The sequence below is a fragment of the Schistocerca serialis genome, chromosome 4, assembly GCF_023864345.2.
Source record: "Schistocerca serialis cubense isolate TAMUIC-IGC-003099 chromosome 4, iqSchSeri2.2, whole genome shotgun sequence".
Lineage (NCBI taxonomy): Eukaryota > Metazoa > Arthropoda > Insecta > Orthoptera > Acrididae > Schistocerca > Schistocerca serialis.
Window position 1 is genome coordinate 658,131,787 of NC_064641.1, and position 19,305 is coordinate 658,151,091.

General features: G+C 41.7%; 1 protein-coding gene across 1 annotated transcript in view; it reads left to right on the forward strand.

Moving 5' to 3' along the window:
• The first annotated feature begins 1,043 nt into the window (after nucleotides 1-1,043).
• Nucleotides 1,044-19,305, forward strand: part of LOC126474668 (anoctamin-7-like) — a 290,663-nt gene continuing 272,401 nt past the window's right edge. Inside the window, exon 1 of the mRNA XM_050102146.1 lies at nucleotides 1,044-1,065. The gene's annotated coding sequence lies outside the window, so the exon portion shown is untranslated. The remainder of the gene's footprint in view (nucleotides 1,066-19,305) is intronic.

Sequence of the window (19,305 nt, forward strand, 5' to 3'; positions counted from 1 at the left end):
TGTGAAAAGCAATGGTCCCATAACACTCCCTTGTGGCACGTGAGAGGTTACTTTAACGTCTGTAGACGTCTCTCCATTGAGAATAACATGCTGTGTTCTGTTTGCTAAAAATTCTTGAATCCAGCCACACAGCTGGTCTGATATTCCGTAGGCTGTTACTTTGTTTATCAGGCGGCAGTGCGGAACTGTATCGAACGCCTTCCGGAAGTCAAGGAAAATGGCATCTACCTGAGAGCCTGTATCTAATATTTTCCGGGTATCATGAACAAATAAAGCGAGTTGGGGTCTCATACAATCGCTGTTTCCGGAATCCATGTTGATTCCTACAGAGAAGATTCTGGGTTTCCAGAAATGACATGATACGCGAGCAAAAAACATGTTCTAAAATTCTACAACAGATCGATGTCAGAGATACAGGCCTATAGTTTTGCGCATCTACTCGACGACCCTTCTTGAAAACTGGAATTACCTGCGCTCTTTTCCAATCATTTGGAACCTTCCCTTCCTCTAGAGAATTGCGGTACACGGCTGTTAGAAGGGGGGGGCAGCGTTGTTCCGTTACCGCATGAACTGCAAGTTACCACTGGAAAGACCATTTGTTTTCGCTCACCTAGCGGCGTGCTACTGGATTTTCCTCGACACACACACAACACACACACACACACACACACACACACACACACACACACACACACACACGGATGCAGCCGGGGTATCGGCGGAAGTCCGGGCTCGGCCGGCGCCGGCCCGACAGCCGCCGACGCCGGAGGCACACAGTGGCGGCAGCCAACAGGTGCAGGCAGCGCCGGCGCTTTGCCAAGACAATTTCGCATCCGTCAGGTGTCGCCACTCACCTACGAGCGGTGTCTCGCTTCGCGAGCGTGACGTGGCCGCCACCTCCAGTGGGTTTGCTGATCAACGAGTCTCGTCGTTAAGAGGTTGCGCACTCGAGTCACAGGCGTAAACCCATGTCGTCACGCACACGCCAGCCGAGGTGTCGTTTCAAGAAGCAGACGCACGTATCGTGGGAAGATGATGTCACCGACAGCCAGGAGTCTGACTCAGGTGAGAACAGCTGGCGATGGTCCATTACTGCGGCTTCTAACGTTAACGCACCTGCAAACGAGAAAACTTGAGTTAGATTTTCACTCTGCAGCGGAGTGTGCGCTGATAAACTTCCTGGAAGATTAAAACTGTGTGCCGGACCGAGACTCTAACTCGGGACCTTTGCCTTTCGCGGGCAAATGCTCTAAGCTTGTAAGGTGGGAGATGAGGTACTGGCGGAAGGGAAGCTGTGAGAACGGGGCGCGAGTCGTGCTTGGGTAGCTCAGTTGGTAGAGCACTTACCCGAAAAAGGCAAAGGTCCTGAGTTCGAGTCTCCGTCTGGCACACAGTTTTAATCTGCCAGGAAGTTTCATTTCAGCGCACACTCCGCTGCAGAGTGAAAATCTCATTCTGGAAACTTCCCCCAGGCTGTGGCTAAGCCATGTCTCGGCATATCCTTTCTTCCAGGAGTGCTAGTACTGCAGGTTTGCAGGAGAGCTTCTGTGAAGTTTGGAAAGACGGAGATGAGGTACTGGCGGAAGTGAAGCTGTGAGGACGGGGCGTGAGTCGTGCTTGGGTAGCTCAGTTGGTAGAGCACTTGCCCGCGAAAGGCAAAGGTCCCGAGTTCAAGTCTCGGTCCGGCACACAGTTTTAATCTGCCAGGAAGTTTCAAAAGAGAAAACTTGTTTGACAAATTTACTGTTTCCATTCCACGGGTTTGTCAAACAAGTGCGAAGACACTGAAAATTTAACCGCACTTTTTGAAGCAGCTGTCACGCTGTGCGCATTGTGTCGTGGTGTATTTTGAGACTACTGGGAACGGCTTTCAATGTAGACAAAACATTTCTTAAATTTTTAGACAACGTAGTTGTATGGAGATAAACAGCGATTAATTTACTTATAATCAATTATTCAAAATGACAGTCACAATCACATTCTTTATTTTGCCGCCAACCGGTTTCAACCCAGTATGGGGTCATCTTCAGGGCAATTTACACCATTTGGTCGCTCGCTGGAGTCGTCACCCTGCCTGTAAACATTTGGTAGTTACCATCCGTGCACAGGCAGTGTGACGACTCCAGCGAGCGACCAAATGGAGTAAATTGCCCTGAAGATGACCACATCGCGGGTCGAAACCGGTTGGCGGCAAAATAAATAATGCGATTGTGACTGTCATTTTGAATAATTGAAAACATTTCTTGTATTTACTTTAGCACTGTGTGTAAAGAAGGACAAGAAAACGGGACCCATGTTCGAGGAATATATGAAATTGAGAGATAAATATAGCCTACTCAAGAAAATCTGTTAAAAGAAATATTATACTCAGAAACTGATGATTACATAAACCGTCTTCGAATGGACAGCCAAACTTCCAATAACCTCGCACTCACACAAGAAGACATAGTTACGCGAAAATCTGTTCTCCTCAGCTTGGTTCTCTAATGAAAATTCATTAAAATATGACAGTATGTGGACACTTACATCGTCCATGGAAGAACCGTAAAGCTTCAATTTTTTGTTGTTGCACTCCCGCTTGTTATGTTGTGCGTGGAATATTGATTTTCTTCTTAAAGTCTTCCTACGTAATACATGGATGAGAAACACGCAGCACGCTACCACTTAGGCACTTGCCATTGTTTTTGAGGGTTCCTTGCCTCGTTCTGTATAAAGACATCGCTCTGTTGTCGGCACGTCTGTCTGTCTGTCAAGAATCATTTTTCTAAGGAACAGTTAGACTAACCAAGTTCAAATTTATGTCACATACTAAGGTGTATGGTACCTTGGCCCATGTAAAACTTGTAAGCTTCTGGGACAATTCAATAAAAAATATGGCCATTTATATCGCCGCTTCATACTCGAAAACTCATTCATCAAAACCTAGAGGGTCTTCCCATTGACCTATAATCGTGAAATTTGCCAAGAAGCGAGGTTTCACAGTACAATTAAGGAAAAAATCCAGAATTGTTAATCTGTCATTATTTTTGTTGTGGTATTCAGTTCAGAGACTGGTTTGATGCAGCTTTCCATGCTACTCTATCCTGTGCAAGCTTTTTCATCTCCCCGTACCCTCCAAGCTGTCCTCCAATACTAAATCGGTGATCCTTTGATGCCTCAGAAGGGCCCTACCAAGCGATCCCTTCTTCTAGTCAAGTTGTGCCACAAATTTCTCTTCTCTCCAATTCTATTCAATACCTCCTCATTAGTTTTGTGATCTACCCATCTAAACTTCAGCATTCTTCTGTAGCACCACATTTCGAAATCTTCTTTTCTCTTCTTGTCCAAACTATTTATCGTCCATGTTTCACTTCCATACATGGCTACACTCCATACAAATACTTTCAGAAACGACTTCCTGTCACTTAAATCTATACTAGATGTTAACACATTTCTCTTCTTCGGAAACGCTTTCCTTTCCATTGCCAGTCTACATTTTATATCCTCTCTACTTCGACCATCATCAGTTATTTGGCTCCCCAAATGGCAAAACTACTTTAAGCGTCTCATTTCCTAATCTAATACCCTCAGCATCACCCGATTTAATTCGACTACATTCCATTATCCTCGTTTTGTTTTTGTTGATGTTCATATTCTATCCTCCTTTCAAGACACTGTCCATTCCGTTCTGCTGCTCTTCCAGGTCCTTTGCTGTCTGACAGAATGACAGTGTCATCGGCGAATCTCAAAGTTTTTATTTCTGTCCATGGATTTTAATTCCTACGCCGAATTTTTCTTTTGTTTCCTTTACTGCTTGCTCAATATACAGATTGACTAACATCGGGGATAGGGTACAACCTTGTCTCACTCCCTTCCCAACAACTGCTTCTCTCTCATGCCCCTCGGCTCTTATAACTGCCATCTGGTTTCTATATAAATTGTAAATAGCCTTTCGCTCCCTGTATTTTATCCCTGCTACCTTCAGAATTTGAAAGAGAGTATCCCAGTCAACATTGTCAAAAGCTTTCTCTAAGTCTACAAATGCTAGAAACGTAGGTTTGCCTTTCCTTAATCTACCTTCTAAGATAAGTCGTAGGGCCAGTATTGCCTCACGTGTTCCAACATTTCTACGGAATCCAAACTGATCTTCCCCGAGGTCGGCTTCTGCCAGTTTTTCCATTCGTTTGTAAAGAATTCGTGTTAGTATTTTGCAGCAGTGGCTTATTAAACTGATAGTTCGGTAATTTTCACTTCTGTCAGCACCTGCTTTCTTTGGGATTGTAATTATTATATTCCTCTTGAAATCTGAGGGTATTTCGCCTGTCTCACACGTCTTGCTAATCTGTCATTATATCACACAAGAAAATATTTCTTTTTTCATTTGTTGTCCGACTTCAGACTTGAAATTAAAAAATTCTCGAAAGACTGGGATCGATATCTTGCCAGTATCAATGTGGATAACAGGCAAAAATAGTCAAATTCCTCCGTTCCCAGGACGGACAAACTATGTGTACACATAATTACGTTTCTCGGAACCCTCAATGCGGGAGTCCTACTCACACCGGCCCATTTTTTGTTTTTATCTATACACGTTTCTGATCGTACTGTCCACAACTGTGAAAATTCACGAAACAGTGAGACAAACTGTAATAAAAGAACTCATTCTCGCTAAACATTAAAGGCGAAACATCAACGCAGACTACGTCCGACCTCTTGACAGTTCGGCTGTCAATCAAAATTTTTCTCAAAAGGGTCAAACAGTCTATGTTTGACAAACAAATCCAAACACTGTCAAATATATTGACAAACAAGTGAAGTCTGACTGATGGTTTGATCGTTTACAGAACCATTACATCTATTCTCATCATTCGCAAATATAGATGTTATACGGTGGGCCGGCCGGAGTGGCCGTGCGGTTCTAGGTGCTACAGTCTGGAACCGCGTGACCGCTACGGTCGCAGGTTCGAATCCTGTCTCGGGCATGGATGTGTGTCATGTCCTTAGGTTAGTTAGGTTTAAGTAGTTCTAAGTTCTAGGGGACTGATGACCACAGCAGTTAAGTCCCATAGTGCTCAGAGCCATTTGAACCATTTTTTTATACGGTGGTTAACTGTGATTCTAGTTTACTTAAAAAGAATTTACAAGTGTTTTTTGCAATATAATTTAAAACTTTTCGAAAACAGGAAACGCACATCTATTTTATGCTTATGTCTGGTTCCTCACGCTGAGTATTGTAATGACTAAGCCATTATCCGTGGAAAATTCGTAGGTTCATTCTTTTATATTTTGCAGGACTTCATGTGGTTCGGGTTTTTTTCAAATCAAACAAATGAATTAAAACTTGCCGGCCTGTGTGGCCGAGCGGTTCTAGGCGCTTCAGTCCGGAACCGCGCGAATGCTATTGTCGCAGGTTCGAATCTTGCCTGGGGCATGGATGTGTGTGGTTAGTTAGGTTTAAGTAGTACTAAGTTCTAGGGGACTGATGACCTCAGAAATTAAGTCCCATAGTGCTCAGAGCCAATTAGAACTGATTATGTTTATTCACTCTGCAGTGCGTTCATATCACATCCCTTCATATAATATACAGACTGTTCATGTGTTAGAACACTTCACCATCCTGGCCAATCAGCAACAGACAATGTCAAAACAGACAATGAGCTCTCCCACCGAAAGGCTCTCGACACCAAGACAAAGATATTGCAATACAAAGAAAATATTGGTTGTTTTCGTGATTTTGTGTACTTGTTACATTAATTGGAAATTATATAGTTAAATGCGCAAATTAAAATAATTATTCTGTACTGAATTTTTACAAGGTAAATAAAAAGAAGTAGTTGGTTTCCTGGTTGTGAGAGGATCACATGCGTAACTGATTTTTTACGCGGCCCCTACTTGAAAATTAAATACTTTAGTCACAAAATTGCAAATGAATATGTAATTTTGAATTGATCAGTACCGCTTTGTGACATAAAATCAAGAGACTGATACCCATATATGCACTCACTTTACAGGCTCATACGGCCTGATTAAACACTGGGTAAGTATTGAAAAGTAAGCCTACTGCTTAACAAAATTACTTGTTGCTATTGCTACATTTCTGTACTTTTACCAGTAACATGCATGTACAACATAGACATGACTCACCACTAAAACACAGACACGCACGTACCAACAAACAAGTCATTATTGTTATTTGATGCCGCCATCTGTAACAGCCGACGATATAGCTTCAACTGCCAACATTGGCCCACTTTACACCTTACACTGAGACGGCTGATGTTTGCCGTCAGGACTTCGCTACACGTGTTAAGCATGCGCAGAGGCCACTTCCCTCTTTCCGTACCCCTCGACCCTCTGACGGCCAACATCTCGTGGTGCGACCATAGTACATACGAGTGTATCAGTCATTCTTCCTCCGCTGTAGGATTCAATATCAAGTTTCTGTTGCTAGATCCCTTTTAGGGGCTGTCTCATAAACGGTCCCTCCAACTTCCATAGAACTCTTACCTAGTCTATTCTTCATAATACTTTCTGTTGTCTCACGTCATATGTCCGATAAAATATGTTTCACAGTTCCCTATTGTATAAACGTTTTCTCCTCGCTACTTCTTATTCGTGATTCTATGGTGTTGCTCTATAATAAGTTATTATCTGTTTACAATAAAAGATAAATAACCGGCCCGGGGATGTTGGATATTAAGTACCGAAGTCGTTAGCGAATAAAAAGGTTCAAATCTGAACCGACTTGCGTGTCTGTAAGCAAAACAGTCTATTATGGTTATTGAAAGTGAAAAACTTCACTCATTTCGTATGAAATGAAATGAAGTCCCATGCTTCTTGCAGATCGTAGGGAAACGATGCGGGAAACCCGCACCGCCGTACTAGGCAAGGTCCTCATGGAGGTGGTTTGCCGTTGCCTTCCTCCGACCGTAATTGGGATTAATGATGATTATGAAGACGTCACAACAACACCCAGTCATGTCGGGGAAGGTGAAGATCCCTGGCCCCGCCGGGAATCGAACCCGGGACCCCATGTTCGGGAAGCGAGAACGCTACCGCGAGTCACGAGCGGCGGACTCATTTCGTATAGTAATGTATAAATATTGTTCATGACTGCTAAAGTGTTTTCCCACACAGAATCCATGAATATCTAATACCAACTCATCAGACTTTACATTTGCGGGGAAATATTTGGGTAAGTTCTTAGCGTTTTCCTTTTGCGTGTTGGTATCCCGGCTGCTACGTGTTTCTTTATCAATTGTCGTGATTTATTTGTAGTTCACTGTTGCTGTTTGAGCTTACATATTGTCATTTGCAGATAGTGACTGGAGCTGTGGATGAGAGAAAATATAGATCTAAGTGGAGAAAGAGGGACATTTACGATATATTCTTGTGTCTGAACTCAGTAGAGGGGTGACAGCAGCGGAGACACCCATGAACATTTTTGCCGTGTATGAAGATAGTGTCATTGGATAGACCATGGTAAGAAAATGGTTTTCTTGTTTTAAGAGGACCGTTTTCACATTTGTGACTCCTCGACGTTCAGGAAGACCTTCGGGGTTTGATGATGATCGTTTAAAGACATTAATGCACAATGATCCATGTCAATCCACTCCAGGAACTGGCAAATGTGATTAAGTGTGATCATTCCACCATCTTGCAACAGTTGAATGCGATGGGGAAGGTTCAGAAATCGTATTTGTGTGGATCCCTCATGCTCTAAGCCAAATCACTATTCAGCAGGTCGCCATATGAGCATCTCTGCTTGCTCACCATCGATTGGTTCGTGAACAACACCGATCATTCCCATCCTGTGCCGTTACGGGTGACGAGAAATGGTGGGTGGGTTTGTGCTAACATAAGGAAAAGAAAGTAATGGTTCAGCTCAAACAAAGCATGAACATCCCTTACAAACACCTGCGTTCATCCGCAAAAGATAATGCTATGCATCTGGTGGAACAGCGACGGTGTGTGTACTACGAATTGCTTCCCCGAGTTATAACCATCACTGCTGACACTTATTGTCAACAACTGAGACGTCTTGCAGGCGCAAACCAAGAACAGCGACCGGAGCGACTGCATGTAGCCGGCCAGTGTGGCCGAGCGGTTCTAGGCGCTTCAGTCTGGAACCGCGCGATCGCTACGGTTGCAGGTTCGAATCCTGCCTCGGGCATGGATGTTTGTGATGTCCATGGGTTGGTTAGGTTTAAGTAGTTCTAAGTTCTAGGGGACTGATGACCTTAGATGTTAAGTCCCATAGTGCTCAGAGCCATTTGACTGGGTGTAGCGATGCTACTCCACCATAACGACAGCCAGCGTTCTGTTAGACTGGTAAAAAGCACTGTTGAGGAGTTGGAGTGGGAAGTTGTGCCTCACCCACCTTATTCACCTGCTCTTGCGCTCTCGGTTTTTCACCTTTTACGCTCGTGTCGGAGTACGGCCCGAGCCAGCGAGGCTTGCGGATCGCTGCTGGGTCGAAGAGAGCTTGTGAAGAAATTCTGTGCTGTGATCGCGGCGAAACGTAAATTGTCGGACGTTGTTTAACAACTGCCGAGCTCTCCGCGCCACTGCATGGGGAGAAAAGCTGTGCGGAAAAAACCTGCCCCCACGAAGGTCGTGCAGCTCACTGAGTCTGCCGACCACGCCAAGAAGATTCGAGAAGAGTTGTAGCCTGTTTCGCCTTTGTACGTCAACTGTAGAGGCGGGCGGACAGCGCTGTTCGACTTGATGACGAGCTGCACAAAGCATGAGGTAGTCTACGAGCCTGTAGATTCAGATTCGATGATCTGCGTGCAGGTGGCGAACACGGCCGACCTCACGGCGATCAAGAGCGCTGTGGCCGCCATATTGCCGATGCGCCACTGGAGCAAGAGAAGACCACTGCTGTAAGGACTGTGAGTTGCCTTGGTGTAGTGACGAGACTACAGTCCGAGAACGGCTGTTGCGAGCAGGGTTCGATAATGCAGATTTACGGCTGCATAACAGAACCAACAAGAGGAGAATGCCGCTATTTGCTGTCGCAGTGCAAACGAGCGACTGTGCTAGCGAAGTCATCTGACTGAGGCAGTTGCTGGGCTTTCCCTGTTGACAGCAGAACCTTCGGCGTCAGTGCTTAAAGTGCCAGGGCGAGAGGCCAACGCAGTAGTTGCATTATGTGTTCAGGTGAGCATGACAGTTGCAGCTGCAGCTGTGACCGCGGCAGAGAAGTTCTGCCGAACTGTGTTCGGTGCGGCGGGCCACACGTTGCCGGCTGGCGTGGCTGTCCGGCTTCTTCAAACCACAGCCGGGCCGAACGCGGCACCGACGCAGCGGAAGAGAAGACGAAAACGACGACGACGGGCTAAGACCGGTCCAGTACAGCAGAGGGACACCACGGTGACAAGCTCTCGCCGCCAATAGCGGGGACGACCGCCCAAAGGCGGATGGTCGGAACGCAGCTCTTGCCCGAAAAGAGCAGCGGCGGCGAACTTCGCGCCGTAGTGGAGCAAGCGACAGCGGCCCTTAAAGCCGTTATGGCGGCAGGGAGGGCCGTCTGCGCAGCCGCCCTGCCTGTGGAGGAGGAGACCTTGACGCATCTGCGTGCATACCTCGCCCAAGGCCTACGATCAGCAGCAGCATATAACGGTACTTTGCGGGCTGGCGTGTCAATTAGCATCATATTAATTAAAATGGGGGATAAATAGACTTTATTTTGGAAGAATTAAAAAGGGGAAAGTAATACGAAACTTAAATAACTGCACAGTATTACTAAGAAGCAATATAATGAAAAGTAATAAAAAGCAAAGTAGCAAAGACCAAGCAGGACAGAAAGATATAGCGGTGCGTTTGTTTTTTAATACATATAAAAGAACATGTAACACATTATTGAGCTCTCTACCTTCAGTTATCGCGATCGGGCTAGTCGATGAAAAAGTGGTACGCGACTGCGAAATTCGTTAAGGAGATTATTTAAAGACTCTTCAAGCACGTTTAAAATACATTACGAGTGACGAAGTGATCAGAGACGTTTATTGTCGCGTGGAGTGAAAATGAATCCGACAACATAATTCGAACTTTGTGTTAGCTGGGAAAAATACTCTTGGGAAACTATTATGGTTGTGGAACCTACGAAAGTTGTGCGCAACGGAAAGCTATAGTTTACGTAATTCTGCATTTTATAAAATGGTGAAACGCGTGTGCGCGGAACATTAATAGAATCTTATCCTTGGACGTTTGCGGGGGTAACTGATACAAACAACGCGCCAGCATAAAAAATAGTTCGCTTATTAACTACCAGATATTAATTAACGGGGACCTAAAATACTAAAAAAGAAGGATAGGATCATCACCTCCAATCCCGATTCATATTTCATATTTAATTAGTGAAAAGAGAAGTGTTAATAAGCAAACTACATTTCAATTTTATCCACGATTTTGGCTTCATTACGTAGTCTTGACAACATGATAAACAATATCTGTGGAAGTTGTATGCAACGTATCGTCATAATATTTAGCCAACCAATATTGTGGGACCCCAAAAAATGTAAATGCATGAAATTGTTCTTACAGCGGATGTATAACGTGTGAGTGCGGCGAACTATATTGAGAAACTGAACATCCATTACGTACTTGCATGTTTATCTGCGAAAATGGTCCTTGTCGGTACATCAGCATAGAGTTCGAACAGAATCGCTGGAACATTGCAAACCATTCACATTAATCGAACATCTAAATAAGCATAATGCTGGTACCACCAGGATGTGTTCTTTCTCCTCACCCCCGTGGCAGTAATTGAATTAAGAGTCAGCCGGGAAATACATTTAAATCAACTGTCGACCATTGAGCTAGCGTCACGAATTTTCAAACGTCCACTGCTATGTATGAAGGCGAGTGACATCACGAGTGTTAACGTCGATCGAGGGGTGTCGTCGTGATCATATTGAATGACATTGAGCGATTACAAGCAGCAGCAACTTCATTCCTCTCTGAGCTTTGAAACGTTACCCTTCGTTCGCTTTCAGTCCACTATCTATCTCCTCGATGCAACCGTATTAGTGGGCAGTCCTACCCATAGTTACGGATAACATCACGGTCCCACATCCCGTGAAGTCCTCTAGAAGTTACTAACAAATACGGTGGTGGCAGTCGATATTTTGAGACGATTACCTCCTTGGTGTGGACGTGGACTGGCTCTACCCTTAAAAACCTTTTCCGGTTTCTGTGTAACAGTCTCCAAGAATCTTCCTTTCTAAATGAAAATGTGCTCCGCACATGTCTCGACGAGTTCTTCGCCTCAAAACTACCCGATTTCTACAACTGCGGAATGGAAACGTTACCTCAGCATTGTAAATGGTGAATATATTATTGGTGACTAATATGTCTCTCTTTTGTGTATCTGCTGTGCTTATTAAGCTTCTGGGAAAACGCGACGAAATGCACCGACCTAATACACTGATGGAAAAAAAAAATCGTAACGCCAAGGAGGAGTTGTGTGACATTAACGGAAGTTGATAGGCATGTTTCTACACCAGTCGTATAAGAGTGGTGTTAGCAGCGCCGGTATGAGTATATAACCATGTTTGCTTTAAATACTCGTCTTAATGGTTGAGCGTTAGTCACGTTTGAGATTGAACTTGGTGAGATGACGTTAGTCAAGAATGTCTTTAAGGCGACAAAGGCGTCTTTATAAACACTTCACGAGTTTGAGCGAAGTAGCGTAATAGGGTTACGAGAAGCTGAAAGTTGCTTCTGTGTCACTGCAAAAAGGCTTGACAGGAATGTAGCCACTGAACATGACCGCTGGCAGCGGAGCTCCCAGGAACGTAAGGTGGCAAGAAGATTGGGCTCCAGGCGGCCACGTGTCAGTACTGCATCGTGCTCGACATACGGCTCTGGTGCGTCGTACTGCATCAGCAGCAACTGGCACTACACTGACACATCGAACTGTTATAAATTTGAAACTTGCAAGGTTTGCAGAAGAGCTTCTGTGAAGTTTGGAACTTAGGAGACGAGGTACTGGCAGAATTAAAGCTGTGAGGACAAGTCGTGAGTCCTGCCTGGGTAGCTCAGTTGGTAGAGCACTTGCCCGCGAAAGGCAAATGTCCCGAGTTGGAGTCTCGGTCCGGCACACAGTTTTAATCTACCAGAAGTTTCATATCAGCGCACACTCTGCTGCAGAGTGAGAATCTCATTCTGTTATAAATCTGTTACTTCAAGAACAGCTCGAGCCAGATGCCTAGTAGCCCCAAACCACCACCATTTGCGGCTTAAGTGGTGTCAAGCAATAGATCATTGGAGGGCAGAGTGGAAGTTGTGTTTTCTGATTACAGCTGGTTCTGATGCGATGCCACTGACGTCCGTGAGGCGGTTAGGAAGTGGCCAGTTGAGGGTTTGCAACCAACGTGTCTGCGGGCTAGACACCCAGGACCTACACCTGCAGTCGTAGTCTAGGATGCGATTTCGTATGACGGCAGGAACGCCCTCGTGGTTATCAGACGCAGCCAATTTGAACCTCAATCTGATGACTGGACCTGTTGTACTGGCATTCATGAACATCGTTCCAGGAGACGTTTTTCAACAGGATAACGCACGTCCATATATCGCTGCTGTAACCGAACACGCTCTACAGTGTGTCAACATGTTGCCTTGGCCTGCCCAATCACTAGATCAGTCTCCAATCGAGCACATAATGGACATCATTGGATGACAGCTCCAGCGTCATCGGCAACTAGCGCTAACCGTCCATGTATTGACCGACAAGTGCAACACTCATGGAACTCCATCCCGCAAACTGACATCTGGCGCTTGTACAATACAATTTATGCACCTCTGCATACTTGCATTCAATATTCTAGCAGTTACACCGGTTATTAATGTAGCAGCATTTTGTATTTGCTTATCTCGCGCTTACATTAACCAATGATCTTGCAGTGTTAATCACTTAAATATGTAATCTGGACAAGTGTGTTCCCGAGATCTCATTACTCTTCGTTATTTTTAATTGTTGTTGCAATATAATTGAAAATAATGCTTAACTAACGACTTCCAAATGGTTCAAATGGCTCTGAGCACTATGCGACCTAACTTCTTAGGTAATCAGTCGCCTAGAACTTAGAACTACTTAAACCTGACTAACCTAAGGACATCACACACATCCATGCCCGAGGCAGGATTCGAACCTGCGACCGTAGCGGTCGCTCGGTTCCAGACTGTAGTGCCTAGAACCGCACGGCCACTCCGGCCGGCTAACGACTTCCAAGCAGGATTTGTACGCTAAAGGCCGTTAACTGTTCAGTGCTTGGCATTATCATTCATTTAGTCGACTGGTAAAAATAATTCGATTCGTGACTAAAAACATTTGTTCTGGTAGAAACGTGGGAAGAATTTTATATGACCTGAATGGTCAAACATGTGGAGTACACCCTCTTGATTTTCTATATAAAATTTGTCTTGATGGCACATTTATAAAATTATGGCCAGTTTCAATTACTCAAGCAGTCATATTTAAAAGATTTGTTCGCACAAAGTTCTTCGACTTACAATATATGTTGTATAAAAATGAGAGAGAACACATCATTAAAATACCGTTACAGTGAGTAACTGGTCACATAGTACAAATACGTACAGCTAACTGTTGTGTGTCCGATGATGTTACTGTTTAAAATAGCACATCTGCTGCAGGGCTCAAAGGTGTGCACAGTTACGTGATTATATCAGCGTATAAAAACAAAAATAACCAAAATACTCTAAAGAAACAATGTTGGCATATCAACTGATGGTAGTAACAGAATTCCGCACGTGATAATAAAATATGGAGAGTGGAAAGGTGCACATCAGTAACTACTAAGTAAGTTAATAAATAAAATGCAAGGCACAAAAGGACAAAGAGGAAACGGATGAGTTCGTTGCACATCAGTAAAATACGAAATAATTAAACAAATAGAGGGAAAATTGCAAAAGAACGGAGAGGAACCGTTGCAGCGCCGTCGCGTTCATCGCAGCCAGCAGGTGTCGCTGTCTTCGGGCGGGATGTAAGCTGTCTGCAGACGTTGATGTGTTGTCGACAAGAGCAGGTGGGCCGTGCGGATGAGGTGGTCTCGCTGTCTCCTTGGCTTCAGGCGAAGCAGTAAGCGTCACAGGCATTATTGTTTCTGCGCGTTAAAGTATCACATTTCAGCACGAAGCTCCTCAAAGAAGTTAAAATACTCCTCTTGATTAAGATGGCACTTTTCGTTTGAAATCTTGTCGCATCTCTAGAAAATGTTGTGTATCTTCCCACATACTCTCCGCACCTTACAGTATTATCACTCGTGGAAATCTGTGCTACCCTCACTTACATTGCAAACATTCCTTTCCTAATCTTGTTTAATTTTGTTTCTTTTTATACGACAAATTTAGTCATGCAACTGTGCGTACCTTTGTGACCTTTAATAGAAATGTTTTTCTCTATCTTTGAAACACGTATGTAACATAGCAGCGATGGCGAGGCATTGTAGCATCTGTGACCAGAGAGTATGCGCTTGACCGCGCGAGTGTTGCGAGCGGTTCTCAGTCAGTTCAGTCGTTGCGAGTCTGTCAGTTCAGTCGTTGCGAGTCTGTCAGTAGTCAGTCGTTGCGAGTCTGTAGTCGTCATGCAGAGCGGTCGGTCAGTAGTAGCAGCCCAGTGCGGTTGTGTGATGTAGGCGGTCGGCAACACTGGTCAAGATGAGGAATAAGGTATACTGTTAATTAATATAATCATTAGATAATGAAAAATTTTATTTATTGTAATTATTCTCCAACAAGTCTCCCAATAATAATTTTTTTATTTCAAAAGCATTTTCTCAAAAATTTAATTTTTTATTGAACTCAAGATTTCGTTGCACTTCCCATTTCATTCCACTTCTTTTGAAGAAAAATTCCACTAAAATCACAAAAAAAGAGAATATTATTATTTGCAATACAGTTCCTCCAAGCGGTGCGCAACAACAAGAGCAGATATGTGATATCCATTTATTCTGAGGTAAGACTTCAATTCTGATTGTTTTACACAGGGCCAAAGACCGATATTTCGGTTTAATTAAATTTTCTTATCACTGAATGGACTTTAATTTTTCATCAGGAATTTATATTTGAGTCAGATTGCGAATTTCACATTTTTGTTGCCATTGTCAGTACATTTCATTGTGGGCAGGTTACGCATAGAGCAATGTCCATCAGCATTTCTAATTAGTATCGTCCTTTCTTTTAAAATTTTTTGTGGGGAGGTTACACTTGGTTCCCATTTCTATTAAGTATTGTCATATTTTCTTTTAAAAAATTTGTGGGGAGGTTACACTTGGCGACCCTGCCAGGATAGTGTAACCACAAAATGTGAGTACAAAACATAGTAGCAAATCAGAAAAGTATATACAAATTATTTGACAGATAATAAAGTGCACAGGCACTGAAAAAATTCTTTAGCATATTCAGAACAAATAAACAGACTGGCAAAAAATATTATGTTGACAAGTGTACATGCACTGAAAAATGTCTTTAGCATTTTCACAACAAATAAACATAATGGCAAAAAAAAAAACCATGTCCAAAGTGCACATGCACTGAAAAATGTCTTTAGCATTTTCACAACAAATAAACATAATGGCAAACATCATGTCGACCAGTGACATAAGTGTACTCACACTGGAGTTTAGCGAATCGAAAAATGTATAACCTATGAACATAAATGATGTTACCAAAAAATTTTTTCTTTATGTGACAAGAATCAGGATAGGGAAGGGAAGGATTGCATCATGGTTGTAGCACTTTAGATTGCACACAGCTGCTCTGAAAGTCCATATCTTTCCACAGAAGTACAACACCAAGTGACACAACTTGAAGTTCTTTTCCCATCAGAATTTATCAGTGTAGCCAAGACACTGAACTGTCGTAGTAATGTTCCATGTTTTCATTTTGGCAGTACATTACGTACACCAAACAGTGGGACCATAATAATGTCTTCATCGCTCATGGTGGTGGACAGCATGTCGTGTCAACACCACACTCTTACAAGGCACACCATCGTAGAATTAGTGCAAAACCAAAGATAGTGCTCCATGATCACTAGGATAAACAGGACAAATGGACATTGCAGTAATTCAGGGTAGTTAGCTTATGAGGAGAAGGACATTATGTCACATAATATTGACAATTACAGACTTAATTAGTAGTTTGTGGCATTCATAGCCCAGTTATTGAACATTTCTGTACCAAGTATGTAGTATTACAGAAAAATGTTCATTAATTGTTGTACATAGAATCAGTAATCTTCTTTTTCTAGTTACAAAGCATTATGAAATGATTGCATTCTTTTCAGTTATAGAGTATAGTTAAGAATCATTAACCTTCTCCTAATTACAGTTAATTAATCATTTGTCATTAATTAATCATTTGTCTAATTACAGTTAATTAATCATTTGTATAATTACAGTTAATTAATCATTTGTCGTTAATTAATCATTTGTCTAATTACAGTTAATTAATCATTTGGCGTTAATTAATCATTTGTCTAATTACAGTTAATTAATCATTTGTCGTTAATTAATCATTTGTCTAATTACAGTTAATTAATTGATCATTTGTCATTTCAATATAGTAAGAATTATTAGCCTTAATTAATTACAAAGCATTATTAAACAGTACCATAGTTAATTAATTATGTGATTCCAATGTAGTAAGAATTATTACCCTTCTCCTAATTACAAAGCATTATTAAACAGTAATTAAGATTCATTAGCCTTCTAATTACAAAACATCCTAATGACAGTTAATTAATCATTTGTCATTCCAATCTATTAAGAATCAGTAGCCTTCTTCTAATTACAAAGCATTATTAAACAGTCACTTTCTTTTCTGGTTACAAAGTATCAACATTGGAAACAAGAGCTAATCAATGGCATAATTAATCACAATTCTTCAAGTGACATTAATTATTGGCACTCAGTGGCCAGCAAGTATTGAATAAAATCATCATTCAGTATTATTCAGATTATTACGAAGTCATTATTAAAAATCAGTTAATTACAGTCATAGCATTAATAATCATGGGCATTACAAGTACTCATTACAATAAACAGTGTTCCTCATTCAGTAGTATTCAGATCATTACAAAGTCATTATTAAAATCAGTTAATTACAGTCAAATCATTAGTAATCACAAGCATTATAAGTAGTATCATTATAATAAACAGTGGCAGTTATTAGCTAGTGACAAAGCATCATTTTGAATATAGTCTCATTAAGAGGTCATTAATCAAGTGACATGCTATTCAGAGTTGATCAGTATTATTCAGAATTATCATAAACTAGTGACATTATGTGGGACTGGTAACACATTTTTTTTTTTTTTTTTTTTTTTTTGTTAGCAATGCATTGCGTTGGGATCGATAATTAATTGCTGAAACATAACACTATTTGCTTTTGACCTATTGCTGCAAATGAGGATAGGTAACGTCATTCGTCATGAGTCAGCTGTAGCAAGATTATGTAACAAGGCAGTACATGTGATCACATTTATAAATGATAAACACAAATGGGTAAAAAATATAAAAATGCAAGTACTAGAACAGGTATAATAAGTAACAGGTTTAGTAAGTGTCATGAAAAACTTCTCCTGGAAAAAAAATACAAAAACGGATTATTGACCTGAAAGAAGAAACGCACACTATGCTGAAAAGTAGTGAACTTCGAATTAACAGGCAGTGAAGTGTGTATAAAAATGTGTTCCATAGCTGTCCTTTCCAAAACTTTCAGTCATCCTACTATGCAATGTAACACCTGCTGTCAAAGCAAACTGCAACAAATACTTAAATAACTACGTAGCATAAATACATTACTTCAACATTATCCTCATCTGTAAAGAAAAAAAACTTCATTATCCATATCATCATAACCTCACCATTATCATCACCTGTAAAGAAAAACTTCATTATTCATAATACCATATCCTTCATCATTATTCATCAGTATTCATTATCATCTGCAAAAAATCACTTCATTACTCATTTCATAACTATTCCTTATCTCTAGCATATTTCATCACTAAAACTAAGACGTGTAGTTCAGTCTGACAGCCTGCATCAATCACCTTGTATTCTGAAAGAAAAAATTAGTTAAGACTGCTATTCTTCGATGAATATAGTATATTCTTGTTAATGCTTGTTAATCCTGATCCATTTACTCTTCCTCATAAAGTTATTGCATCTCCCTTCGTTTATCCCGTAGGTGAAATTCCCATTTCTGTTGAATTTATTTCTTACACGCACCATTTCTTACTGAAATTGATGAACAAAGATTAATGTCTTGCATTTAAATCCTATACCCACTAAATAATGACTGGTTTATGGTGACACAATTAACCATACAGCATAACATGACAGAAAACGTAATATGTCAAAGGCATTGACAGTGTTCAAAAACAAAAATATACACAGAATAATACAATGCAGCAGCAAAAAAAATGTGAAACAGTCACGATGTTGAGATGTCATACGGCAAAAAAATGTCAAAGTCGACTGGTGTGTGTTATATCTTAACTATTTCATAGTCCATACAAACAAAACTGGAGTACAGTCATACACACAAAAAAAAGTGGAAAATGTGCACGGTCTGATGTGTAACGACAAGAAAAGCGACCTGCTAACCTTACCTTGCCGGGCACTTGCCAAGAAAAAATACGATAATCATCAATAAGTAGTCACATAAATATAATTGCAGAAATAGTCATAAATGTGTAAATTCATCTGGAAAAATATGCACGGTCTGATGTGTAACGACAAGAAGAGCGACCTGCTAACCTTACCTTGCCGGGCACTTGCCAAGAAAAAATACGATAATCATCACTAATTAGTCAGGTGAATTAATTGCATTAGTAAATGGCATCATAGTGTGTTGAATCATACAGTGGTTTCACTCAATAAACGGTTTAATGTTTGAGATATGGTGATTGCCTTTCGATTTTCTGGTTCTCAAGGTTTCGACGTGTACAACATTGGGGTGAGGGATGCTGCGAATCCGATATGGACCTGCGTATAGAAGTTCAAATTTACGGCACTTACCTTTTAATTTGCTGGATAAATAGTGTGTACGTACTAGTATCTTCTGTCCAACGTGAAAGACGCGGCGTGTACAAACCTGTTTTTGCTGTCTTCTCCGGCGCTCTGCGGCACGTTTGATGTTGTTCAGCGCAATGTCAATTATTTCGTGGTGTCGTAGGCGACGACTTTTGGGAAATTCTATTAATTCTTTAATTTTGTTCGGTGGTTCAACGTTTTTCAGTATAACAGTCGGAGATAGCATAGTGGATTCATTTGGAATGGAATTAATTACATC